We start from the raw sequence: 12,616 nt of genomic DNA on the forward strand, positions 1-12,616 counted from the left end.
ACAAAGACTATAGAATATTTAGAAATAAATATAACAAAATATGTGCATGATCTTTGTGGAGAAAATTATAAAACTTTATTGGAGAACATTTTGAAAAGAAGACGAAAAAGAGTGGACAGCTATTCCATGCTCAAGAAGAGGAAAATTAAATATAAAGCTGGTAATTTTTCTCAAATCTATAAATATCAGTACAATTCTAATCAAAACCCCAACAATATCTTATGGAACTTAAAAACACTATTCTCAGGTGTGCCAGGGTGACTCAGTTAAGTGACTGCCTTCAGCTCAGGTCATGCTTCTCCCTCTCCCTCTGCCACTCCCCGTGCTTGTGCGCTCCCTCTCTCTCTCTTTCTCTCTCTCTCTCTCCCCCCAACAAATAAATAAATAAAATCTTTAAAAATAAATTTTAAAATTTTTAAAAAAAAGAACCGTGGGGCGCCTGCGTGTCTCAGTGGGTTAAGCCTCTGCCTTCAGCTTGGGTCATGGTCTCAGGGTTCTGGGATCCAGCCTGCATCGGGCTCTCTGCTAGCGGGACGCCTCCTTCCCCCTCTCCCTCTGCCTGCCTCTCTGCCTGCCTCTCTCTCTCTCTCTCTCTCTCTCTGTCAAATAAATAAATAAGCTTAAAAAAAAAAAAGAACCGTATCTGGCAATGAAAGCGCCCAGTATCTGAGATGTCCCAAACTCTCCCTTCAGGCAACTAAAATTAAAGGTGGCAAACTCACATTTCTGTGAAAGCCACGCATGTAATGTGTCAAATGCAAGGTTTTGTTTTTTAAGATTTTATTTATTTGAGAAGGAGAGAGAGAGAGTGGGGTGGGCAGATGGAGAGGGAGAAGCAAACTCCCCGCTGAGCAAGAAGCCTGACTTGGAGCTCCACCCCAGGACTCTGGGATCATGACCTGAGCCGAAAGCTGATGTTTAACGCACTGAGCTGCCCAGGCACCCCGCCAAGGGCAAGGTTGTCTGGTTCGGTATGGCCATGTAGGAATTCAGACTAGCATTGCCTCATTTTATTTATTTTTGTATTAACATATAATGCATTATTTGTTTCAGGGTTATAGGTCTGTGATTCGTCAGTCTTACACAATTCACAGTACTCCCCATAGCACATACCCTCCCCAGTGTCCATCACCCAGGAAACCCCAGCCCTCCCACCCCCTCCAGCAACCCTCAGTTTGTTTCCTGATATCAAAAGTCTCTTATGGTTTGTCTCCCTCTCTGGTTTCATCTTGTTTCATTTTTCCCTCCCTTTCCCTATGATCCTCTGTCTTGTTTCTCAAATTCCTCATATCGGTGAGATCATATGATAACTGTCTTTCTCTGCTTGACTTATTTGTCTTAGCATCATACCCTCTAGTTCCATCCATGTCATTGCACATGGCAAGATTCCATTTTTGATGGCTGCATAGTGTGTGTGTGTGTGTGTGTGTGTGTGTGTGTATCTCACATCTTCTTTATCCATTCATCTGTTGATGGACATCTAGGTTCTTTCCATAGTTTGGCTATAGTGGACATTGCTGTTATAAACATTCGGGTGCGCATGCCCCTTCAGATCTCTACATTTGTATCTTTGGGATAAATACCCAGTAGTGCAATTGCTGGGTCATAGGGTAGCTCTATTTTTGACTTTTTGAGGAACCTCCATACTGTTTTCCACAGTGGCTGCACCAGCTTAGCATTCCTTCATTTAAGGCTTTTTTTTTCCCCCAAGAGGTACTATAAATCCCAATTTTTCTATAAAATGTCTCCATTTTTAAGTTTTGTAATTAGTTCAAAAGAATCATAAAAGCACATTGAGAACCAAATGAAATACTTGAGTGGGTTGCCAGTTTCTGAGCTCTGAGACGGAGGCTGGCACAGAGGCAGATGCAGGAGCAAGTCTTACAAAGACACTGTCATTCCAGCTGCACTAAAGACAAACGACAGAGTGCAATGAGGGCATGGGGAACTAAAGATGGTGGCAGCTTCTTTGTCCTTCCTCCCAGTAAGATGTTCAGTCTATCTCCCCTTCCCTAAAGTTGGGGTTGGATTGTGGCCTGTTGTGACCAACAGAATGTGGCAGGAGTGAGTGTGTGACTTTTGAGGTTTGGTCTTACTTGATCTGCAGCTTTCACTTTTGGCACCTGGAACATGCCTCCTCAGGACCCAGTCACCATGTTGTGAGGAAACCCGAGCAGCCACTGAAAGACCCACATGAAGTAGACCCAAGGCCCACAGAGGCCAGCAGTGGCTAAGCTCCAGTGTCCACAGCTTGCCAAGTGATGAGGCTGGGACATTCCACCTGAGGCAGAGCTGCCCAGTCAACTTGCAGACTTGTGAGAAACAATACATTTCTGTTAAAACACTAAATATTAGGGTGGCTTGTGGAACAGGGATAGGAAACCAAAACAGGCCACTTTAGAAAAAAGAGGTCTCACTCTACCTAGAAGAGTCAGAGCTGGGTCCAGAGCATTTGAGATTTGAGCTAATTCTTGAAAAAGGTGTATGTTGGCTTTTATTGTAGAGGGGGAGTGGATGGTAAACTTTCCAGAAGGAGGAAAAAATATGCCCACAGAATGGACAATGGAAAGTGTGACATAATCAAGCATCCCCAAGTAAGTCAGTTTTGCTGATTGGAACATAAAGCATGGAGATGGTAGGGAAGGGTGAGAACTATTGCTAACGTTTCTTGAGCACTTACTATGCACCAGGATCAGTGATACACGCTTCCCAAAATCATATAAATCATGAGTCCTCACAATATCTCTCTGATTTTGTACATGAGGAACTTGTGGTCCAGAGTAACTTGCCAGAGATCATAGAGCCGAAAAATGGCAGAGCTGAGGGTTTTTTTTTTTTTAATGTAATTTCTTTTCGGCGTTCCAAAATTCATTGTTTATGCACCACACCCAGTGCTCCATGCAATACGTGCCCTCCTTACTACCCACCACCAGGCTTGCCCAACCCCCCACCTGTATAGTCTGTGCTCTTTCCTGTATAGCCACCCCGTATAGCCTGTGCTCTTTCCACCCTACTTCATATATATATATATATATATATATGTATATTTTTTTTTTTTTTAGTTTGACAGACAGATCACAAGTAGGCAGAGAGGCAGGCAGAGAGAGAGAGAGGAGGAAACAGGCTCCCCACAGAGCAGAGAGCCCGATGTGGGGCTTGATCCCAGGACCCTGGGATCATGACCTGAGCCGAAGGCAGAGGCTTTAACCTATTGAGCCACCCAGGCGCCCCACCCTACTTCATATCTTAAGTCAGATCCCAAAGGGCCTTGTGTGCCAGGTGGACAAGTGGAGATTTTACCTGAAGGGGAGAGGCAGCCATTAAGGAATTGTGAGTAGGAGAGTGAGAAGTTCTGGTTTTCGCTTCAGAAGTGTCCCTACAGCAGCTGGGAGGAGCATGGGCTGGAGGGGATGGCAAACTAGAAACAGAAGACCAGCAAAGTGACGTCTTCAAAAGTCTGTGTGGGGACACCCGAGCAGAGATCATTCCTTCATCATCGGGACTAGCTTAGGCCACCTGTGGCTGGCCAAGGGGCTGATCGGGAGTTAGGTTCAAGGGCAGAAACTCGGATAAAAACCATCTCTGAAGCATACAGAGTACTGAAAGCCATCTCACGATCCAGCAGGGGAAACTGGGTCAAGCCCTAGAATCCAGAAGTCCAGAGATGAGATTAAGGTTTGAGCCCTAGGGCCAGAGTTAGGAGCTGGAAAGAAGCAAGACTGGGAGAGTAGGTCAAGAATGACCAGAAGAATCCTAAGCAGAGGTTCCAAAGCCTAAGGAGCACTTGTGATTCATCTGTGAACTGGGTGGGCACATGGTGTTGGGTGCTGGGGAAAGGCCAGAGGTCAGGAGGCAGGCAGTGGCAGCAGGGTTGGTGATGTAATGACATACTGATGAGCTAGAGAGTAAAATCATAGGACTTGGTTCTTAGGAAGGAGGTGGGAGGGGGCAAGAAAGAGTGTGATCTGAGGATCCTTCCAGGTTTCTGGCTTGAGCATCTGGGTGGTTGGTGATTCCGTCTCCTGAAACCAGGAATAACGAAGAAGAAGCAGGTTTGGGAGAAGAGACACATTTCAAATTAGGGAATATTCAGTACTTGCTCAATAAGCTTAAATTGAATGTTAATTTTTAAGCAACTGGAGACATTCAGATGGAAAGATTCATGAGACATATCTGGGAGTAAAGGTCAAGGGAGAAATCTGAGCTAAAAATACACATTTCAAAGTCACCAGCATAACGATGGGTATGAGAATGAGTTTAAAAAGTGTATAGTATGGATATTGGGGAGGGTATGTGCTATGGTAAGTGCTGTGAAGTGTGTAAGCCTGACGATTCACAGACCTGTACCCCTGGGGCAAGTAATACATTATATGTTAATAAAAATTTTTTTTTAAGTGTGCAAATAAGGAAAGAAGGGAGATGGGATCAAGTCATGGAAAGTAGCCTAAGAAAGTCCAGGAAGAGGGGCAAGAGGACAAATGAGAGGGAGAGAGAGCAACAGAATGGTTGCACAAAAAGCAACAGAGAAAAGAACTTCAGTGGGTAGTCAACAAGGTCAAATGTTTCAGGGGAAAAAAAAAATGAAGATAAAAAATGCCCATTGGATTTGGCAAAGGGAAGATCTAGCGTGTTCAGCCTTAGTGAGAACAGATTCAGTGGGAGGGAAGGAAGTAGAGCTGATGGCAGTCAATTGAGGAGGTTGTATTAGTCACCCACGTCATGTAACAAAGTACCCAAACCTTAACGGCTTACAACAGCAATAACCATGCATTATCCCATGGATTCTACAGTTAGGAATTTGGCCAGGGCACAGTTGGGGCCACCTGTCTCTGCTCTACAATGTGTGGGGATTGTGCTGAAAGTGACTGAATGGGTGGGAGCTGGAGTCATCTGAAGGTTTTCACTGGCATGTCTGCCAGCTGATACTGGCAATTGGTTGAAACCTTAGTTGAGGTTGTCAGCTCCTATGCCTGACAGGTGGGTCCCAGGAGCAGGCCTCCTGAGGGGAAGAGCGAGAACCCTAACATTTGAGGGGTCTAGATACAGAGTACAAATAAAGAATATGAAGTTGCAGGGCCTTAATCTCTCTGTTGTGGATTTGAGAAAAATGAGCAAGAAAATGATTTTATCAAATCTACAACTTGAATAGGTCAGATCGAATTCACACAATTTCATACTCTTTATTGATTTAGTTGTGGATAAAAAAATGAAAATACGGGGCGCCTGGGTGGCTCAGTGGGTTAAGCCGCTGCCTTTGGCTCAGGTCATGATCTCAGGGTCCTGGGATCGAGTCCCGCATCGGGCTCTGTGCTCAGCAGGGAGCCTGCTTCCTCCTCTCTCTCTCTCTGCCTGCCTCTCTGCCTACTTGTGATCTCTCTCTGTCGAATAAATAAATAAAATCTTTAAAAAAAATTAAAAAAAATGAAAATACATGTGGCTTCCATTTGTACTCTTCTCAGTTTTTAAAAATTTCAGTAGATTGCTTTCTTGAAGATACTCCATTTTTCTTTGAGTTCCACATTCATAGTTTCTACTTTTTTTTTTTTAAGATATTTATTTATTTATTTATCAATGAGAGAGAGAGATAGCACAAGCAGGGGGAGCAAGAGAGGAAGAAGCATGCTCCCCTCTGAGCAGGGTGCCCAACATGGGGCTCTATCCCAGGACCTTGAGATCAAGACCTGAACCAAAGGCAGTTGCTTAACCGACTGAGCGAGCCATCCAGGTGCCCCCATAGTTCTGACTTCTACCATAATTTCAATGGTTTCTATTTCTATCATAGTTTTAAACTCATCCCCAGTGACCTATGATTTAAATATATATATATGGGGCGCCTGGGTGGCTCAGAGGGTTGGGTCTCTGCCTTTGGCTCAGGTCATGATCTCAGGGTCCTGGGATCAAGCCCTGCATCGGGCTCTCTGCTCGGTGGGGAGCCTGCTCCCCCCGCCCCTGCCTCTCTGCCCACTTGTGATCTCTGTCTGTCAAATAAATAAACAAAATCTTTTAAAAATAAATAAATATATATATCATTGTAGTCAATGTTTACAAAATTAAAATGGATTTTTGCCAAAATATGTAAATGTAAAAAAAAACTTTAAAAATCACTTTAGTAGATGTTACAAAAGGTATTTTCTTCTAAAATATTCAAAATTGTGTATTAAAAAGACAAAATAAAAATTATAATTAATAAATTTTAATATCCTAAATCAAACTAATTAAATAAAGCTATTTTTTGCTTGCTTTAAAAATCCGTATTAGACAACTTTATAGAAATCAAACTATTTGTAATCTAGTATTCAATGTCCATCCACTTACCAAACAGAAAATCAATGTCATACCTCACAAAAATTATGTCTAGACCTATTTGCATACAAATTTTACAGTAAAAAAAATTAATATTGCAAAATGTTCCTCAATTGTCATTTGTAACTGTCGTGAATGCAGCACAACATAAATCGATACCTCTGAAACACAAAGAGAAGTAAGAAAAATGGACACTTTATGTGATAAGTGATACTTTATCATGCCATTTGAGAGATAATATTTGACAAATTAATTTAGTTGCATTTTCTCTTACCTAAGTGCTTCTGCCACTTAAATCCTGCCTACACACCAAACCAGCATGCACCTCGGAATCTGGCAGAGGCATAGTCTAAACTTTCACAGGATTCAGTTGTAGTCATCTTTTGTTTCCAGGATACAGGCCAAGAGATTGCAGAAGCATTTCCCTGGGGTCCAAATGGGGTTAATTATGAGAGCAGATGTTCAGGGTTTCAGGTTGTGCTATGCCAGCACTGAGGGCCAGATCCCAAGTGCCTGGATGTCATTTAATAAATGCCTTGTGTGATAAACAAAGACCCCCAAAGTATGCAGGCCAGAGCAAGTCCTTGTGGTCTGGATATGATGATGATACTGTCTATGGGCAAGATTATGATTAAGTTCCAAGTATGCTAAGTTTGTGGTACCTTTCAGATATCCAAGTAGGGTTTCCATGTAGGCAGTCAGATACACAAGACCGGAGACCAGATACGAGTCTGAGAATGATCAGCTGACAGCATCTGAAACCATGGGTCAGGTGTGATGGGTCCCAAACCTGGGAAGTAGTTACAAATTAAAATTCTAGCCCCCCCAAACCAATGAATCAGGAATACATGGTTTAACAGGCCCTCCAGGCAATTCTGATGCAGACAAAATTGGAGAACTACTGCTCTAATGTGAGGAACAAGGGGGTAGTGTAAATTTAGTGACAGGTGTTGGAGGGCGTTCACTTCTGAGGGCCTCAGTTTCCTATGTGACATAAGTGACATAAGTGACAACTGAGAGAGGTGAGACAGAGGAGCCTCACAGGTGCAGGATCATGGAGTTTACTTATTTTTTAATTATTTTATTTTATTTTTACTTATTTGACACAGAGAGAGAGATCACAAGGAGGCAGAGAGGCAGGCAGAGAGAAAGGGGGAAGCAGGCTCCCTTCTGCGCAGAGAGCCCAATTCGGGGCTCAATCCCAGGACCCTGAGATCATGACCCGAGCCAAAGGCAGACACTTAACCCACTGAGCCAGCCAGGGAGGATCAGGGAGTTTAAAGTAGCCATTGACCAGCATGATGTGGTTGGGTCACTAAGCAATGCTGGGGTTGGTGGCATGAATAAGGACTGGTAACTATTTCCTGGTTGTGTGGCTTCCTTCAACACCTCTTGGCCATCAGAGTAAAATACTGAAGAAGACATATCACGGGGCTCATCTAGGGGTGGGGCTTTGCCAGGTAGGGCCAAGGGTGAAAATATAGAGGGGCGAGGGAGTTCAGGATATTGTCAAGACAGTTGTTGAAATGAAGGGCCATACAGCTGAAAGTGGAGAGGAGGTACTGACACATTGGAAAAAGGGTACCGGGAGCCTAAGACATGGTGGTAAGGAGCTAGCCAGGGTGATGGCTGCAAGGTTAGAAGATAGGGGCGGAGTCAGGAGGCTGACTGATGGATTTTCAAAGAGTGGCTGCTTCAGATGACGAAGTCCAGGGTGTAACAAAGGGAATGGGTGGCTGGCTCGGAGTGCAGAAGTTCATGGGACGATGTCACCAAGTTGTTGAGAGGCCAGGTGGGGAATGGGTCCTCTGAGTGGACAAAGAGATGGGGAGACTCAGTCCGCTGGGTGCCACTGTCCCCTTGAGTGAGGTAAGAAGGTCTAGCATGTGGCAGACAGTAGCAAAGAGGAAAAGGGCAATTTAGCTGAGGCAGGGGCTATTTTAAACACAAACCTGGGGACTGGAGGAGGTGTAGTTTGGAGGCAGCAATCTGGAGCAAGGAAAGCACCCACACCTATAAGAAAATAAACAGCTCTTATTTCAGAAGACAGGAGAGAAGGTAGTGTCCCCAGGGGAGAGTTACATTTCAGCTAAAGTCTGGAAGTGAGGGGAGCACGCTAAGGAGAAGTTAAGGCTATGAGGAGCTTCGAAGTTTATTAGAGGGCATAAGGGTAGCTTCGGGAGGGGCCAAGTGGAGGGCTGGGTCAGGACCAGAGTCAGAGTATCACAGAGACAACAATGCTATAGAGTAAGCGGGCTAGGGCATTTACATTTTCACTTAAACGATCAAAACAGGGATAGGAGGAAGGCTGGATTTCATTGAGTCTCTTGGAAGGGGTAAAAAGTGGTGATTAAGGATATGGCCTCTGGGGAAGCCTGGCTAGCACAGCTGGAAGAGAATGGACTCTTGATCTTGGGGTTATGAGTTCAAGCCCCATGTTGGGTGTGGAGATTGTTCAAAATTAAATAAATAAGCTTTTTAAAAAAGATTTTATTTGGGGCACCTGGATGGCTCAGTGGGTTAAAGCCTCTGCCTTCGGCTCAGGTCATGATCTCAGGGTCCTGGGATAGAGCCCCACATCAGGCTCTTTGCTCAGCAGGGAGACTGCTTCCCCCCCCCCCTCCGCGCCCCACCTGCCTCTCTGCCTACTTGTGATCTCTCTCTCTCTGTCAAATGAGTAAATAAAATCTTTTTAAAAAATATTTTATTCATTTATTTGAGAGATAGAAAAAGCACCAGCTGGGAGAGGAACAGAGGGAGAAGCAGACTCCTCTGCTAGGCAGGACCATGACCTGAGCCGACATAGATGCTGAGCCAACAGAGCCTCCAAGGTGCCCCAATAAATAAACTTAAAAAAAAAAAAAAAAAGGATGTGGCCTCTAGAGCAGAGCTGACAGCATTCAAATCCCACCCTTGTCATGTTCCAGCTGTCTATAACCTTGGACAAGGTCTTTCTGGGCCTCCATTTCTTCTTCTGTAAAATGGAGATGACAAGAGTACTGACCTCACAGGGCTGCTGTGGGCATTAAATGACTCTGTGTGTTAAATGTCCAGGCCTCACACATAATCGGTAGTGGCTCCCAAGCCCGGCACCGCTGCCGCCTCCCCCACTTGGACCCTACCCCTGTGCTAGATGGAAAAGGCAAGTGGCAACCACTTGGATGGGAAGGACAGGTTTCACAAGCAGGTGGGAATGCAAGAATTATATGGAGACACCATGAAGATCCCAGTGGGGGGAAAACGGATTCTTTCGGGTAATAGCTGGCTGATACTTCCTATAAGTGGGAACTGAATGAGAAGGCTTCATTCCCTGAGATCACAGAAGGTTATATTGCTACACATCAGGCCAATTGTGACCTCTCCAATGAAGGCGAGTCTAGCCCTACTGCAAATGTATGAAGGTATCAATGCTAGGGATGAAGAGGAACTTCTGCAAAGAAAAGCCTCAAGCCTGCTGATCCCAAAAGGGGAGAGATAAAAAAAAAGAAGAATTGAGATGGTTTCATGTTGAAGAAGAGAGAAATACAAATGTATTTTATGTCTGATTTACCTCCAGACATTACAGTGGATGAATTGGTACAACTTTTCCAAATCCTACATTATTATGAGAGATTCTCAAACAAACTCAAGGATACCAAGCTTTGCACAGATAACCAAAGAAATTTTTTTTAAGATTTTATTTATTTATTTTACAGACAGAGATCACAAGTAAGTAGAGAGGCAGGCAGAGAGAGAGAGAGAGGAGGAAGCAGACTCCCCACCAAGCAGAGAGCCCGATGCAGGGCTCCATCCCAGGACCCCAAGATCATGACCTGAGCCGAAGGCAGAGGCTTTAACCCACTGAGCCACCCAGGTGCCCCTAACCAAAGAGATATTAAAGGAGATGGGCTTTGCTGTTACTTGAAGGGGGGTTCTGCAAATCTTGCATTAAAGTTTTTAGACAAAGATGCAATTAGGGTCTCCTAAGTTCATGTCAAGGTTGCAAAGTTTCAAGCTGAAGTAAGAATATGATGCCTCAAAAAAGAAGTGCAAAGACCACAAGAAGACAACCTTCCATACCACAATTATAGCAGCTCAGCCCAGATGTCTGCTCTTTGCAGGTCCTGGATGAGGCCCTGGAGCTGCAGAGCAAAGAATTAGAGAAAACCGGAAATAAAAATGGAGACAGTGACATCTTCTGGGTAAAATGATTACAAGTCTTCAGAAACTAAAGGAAGAAAAGGAAGCTTGGAACCAAGAAAGGCTTCAAGGTAGTTAATCAAGCCTTGGAGTAATCAGGAAGCCCAGAGATTTCTTGAAGAATAGGATACAACTGGACACAAAGAAGAAATCGGGTGGTGTCAGAAGCAATTGCCAAGGGGCTCAAGCACAGGGGCATAGGGTGAGCTGGTGACGATGCCTACAGGTGCTAAGTTTGTAGGACTTTTCCTGGACTATGAATGAGGCCAAGCAGAGGCCAAGGACTGAGCCCCTGTCCTGTCCTTATAGGGAGGTCCGCCACAGGATCTTGCGAGATAAATGGGAGGACAACATCTTCTCAAGTCTTCTCTGTGCAGATGTGGGGATCTCCCACCTCCTGATTACTGGCTTATCCATATTCCCTTCAAGGAGCTGCTGTCTCTCCCTCTCCTACAGGTGATCTATACCGAGGCTCTGCAGTACCCGGATGAGAGCCCTGGCACCCGAATGCTCCATGATCATCTCTGTAGCCATCTCTCAGGAGCAGTGTCAACATCCTCTGACTCTGACTCAGATGCTGAACTTAAAGGTGAACTCTGATCCTAATTTCATTTTAGAGACAATAGGATATTGCAGTTCCATAAACTCATGATGCCTTCCCTTCCCCAAACCCAGTGTCATATATATCCAAAGCATGTGAAAATACACAAAACAGAATTTGAAAAAATTAAATGAAAAAAAAAAAACAGAAAAATACACATTCCTAGTGAGTGACTTTGGCACATCTTTCTCAATAAGTGATAAAAAAGAAAACACAAGGGAAAATCAGAAAAGATATAGAACATCTGAAGAACACAGTTAACAACTTGACCTATTTGACAAATACAGAACACTTGCCCCAATAGCAAAAGAATCCACATTCTTTTGTATATCAAATTTTATTTACTAAAAATTACCCCATGCTATGTCACAGAACAAACTTCAGAAAGACATCAAAGGATCGAAACCATTCAGTATATGTTTTCCGGGAGGTAGAAATCAAGAATAAAATAAAAAAATACTGAACTGCTCCAGTGTCAAGCCATATACTCCTAAATAATTCTTGGGTTATGGAAGCTACCACAGCAGGAATTAGGAAATCTTTTGAATTGAATAACAATAGAAAGAGATCAAAGATATCAGAACGTACAAGACATAACCGAACAGTGTTTAGAGGGGAAGTTACAGCATTGAGTCCATATGCTGGAAAAGGAGACAGGGCTGACAACCAATGATTCGAAATTCAGGTTAGCATATCAAGCTCAAACACAGCAACGTGAAGAAACAGTAAAGAGATGGCATCAATAAAAAAAGAAAAGGCAAATCCAATGAAGAAATTCAACAAAGTTGGGGGGAGGTGCATAAATCAGTGCACTGGACAGGGTAAGCCCTTGATATGTGGCAGTCACATTATTGCCACTCAGAGAGGGTGGACACACTGGGCTCACAGGGATCTTGGATGCTTGCCCTGGAGTAGACAGGTCCAAAGCTTGCAGATCCCACCCTGAGTGTTGCCACGTGAGATTTAGGATGGGGAGTTTGAGGAAGGGAAATGGAGCATAAGCAGGGGTTGCAAAAGAGGCAGAGGGAGAAGCAGACTCCCTGCTAAGCGAGGAGCCAGATGCGGGGCTCAATCCCAGGACCCCAGGATCTTGACCTGAACTGAAGGCAGACACTTAACCAACTGAGCCCCCAGGCGCCCCAAACCCTGTGATTTTTATCGATGACCATCACAGTTACTGCCAGTTCTGCTGTGGTTTATTGCTTACACTTTTCATTAGAGAAAATGCCAAGTGTCTGTTCAAAGTTAGTGAAAATAAATTTTTTTTTTTTTAAATTTCCCCAATCCTGGAGCTCCTGGGTGGGTCAGTGGGTTAAAGCCCCTGCCTTTGGTTCAGGTCATGATCCCAGGGTCCTGGGATCGAGCCCCACATCGGGTTCTCTGCTCAGCAGGGAGCCTGCTTCCCCCTCTCTCTGCCTGCCTCTCTGCCTACTTGTGTTCTCTGTCTGTAAAATCTTTTATAAAAAGATTTTATAAAATCTTTAAAATAAAATAAAATTTCCCCAATCCTCATTCACAGAGCTTTTAGGATCT

This window comes from Mustela putorius, unplaced genomic scaffold (genome assembly GCF_011764305.1).
Source record: "Mustela putorius furo isolate JIRA1106 unplaced genomic scaffold, ASM1176430v1.1 tig00000135_pilon_pilon_pilon, whole genome shotgun sequence".
Lineage (NCBI taxonomy): Eukaryota > Metazoa > Chordata > Mammalia > Carnivora > Mustelidae > Mustela > Mustela putorius.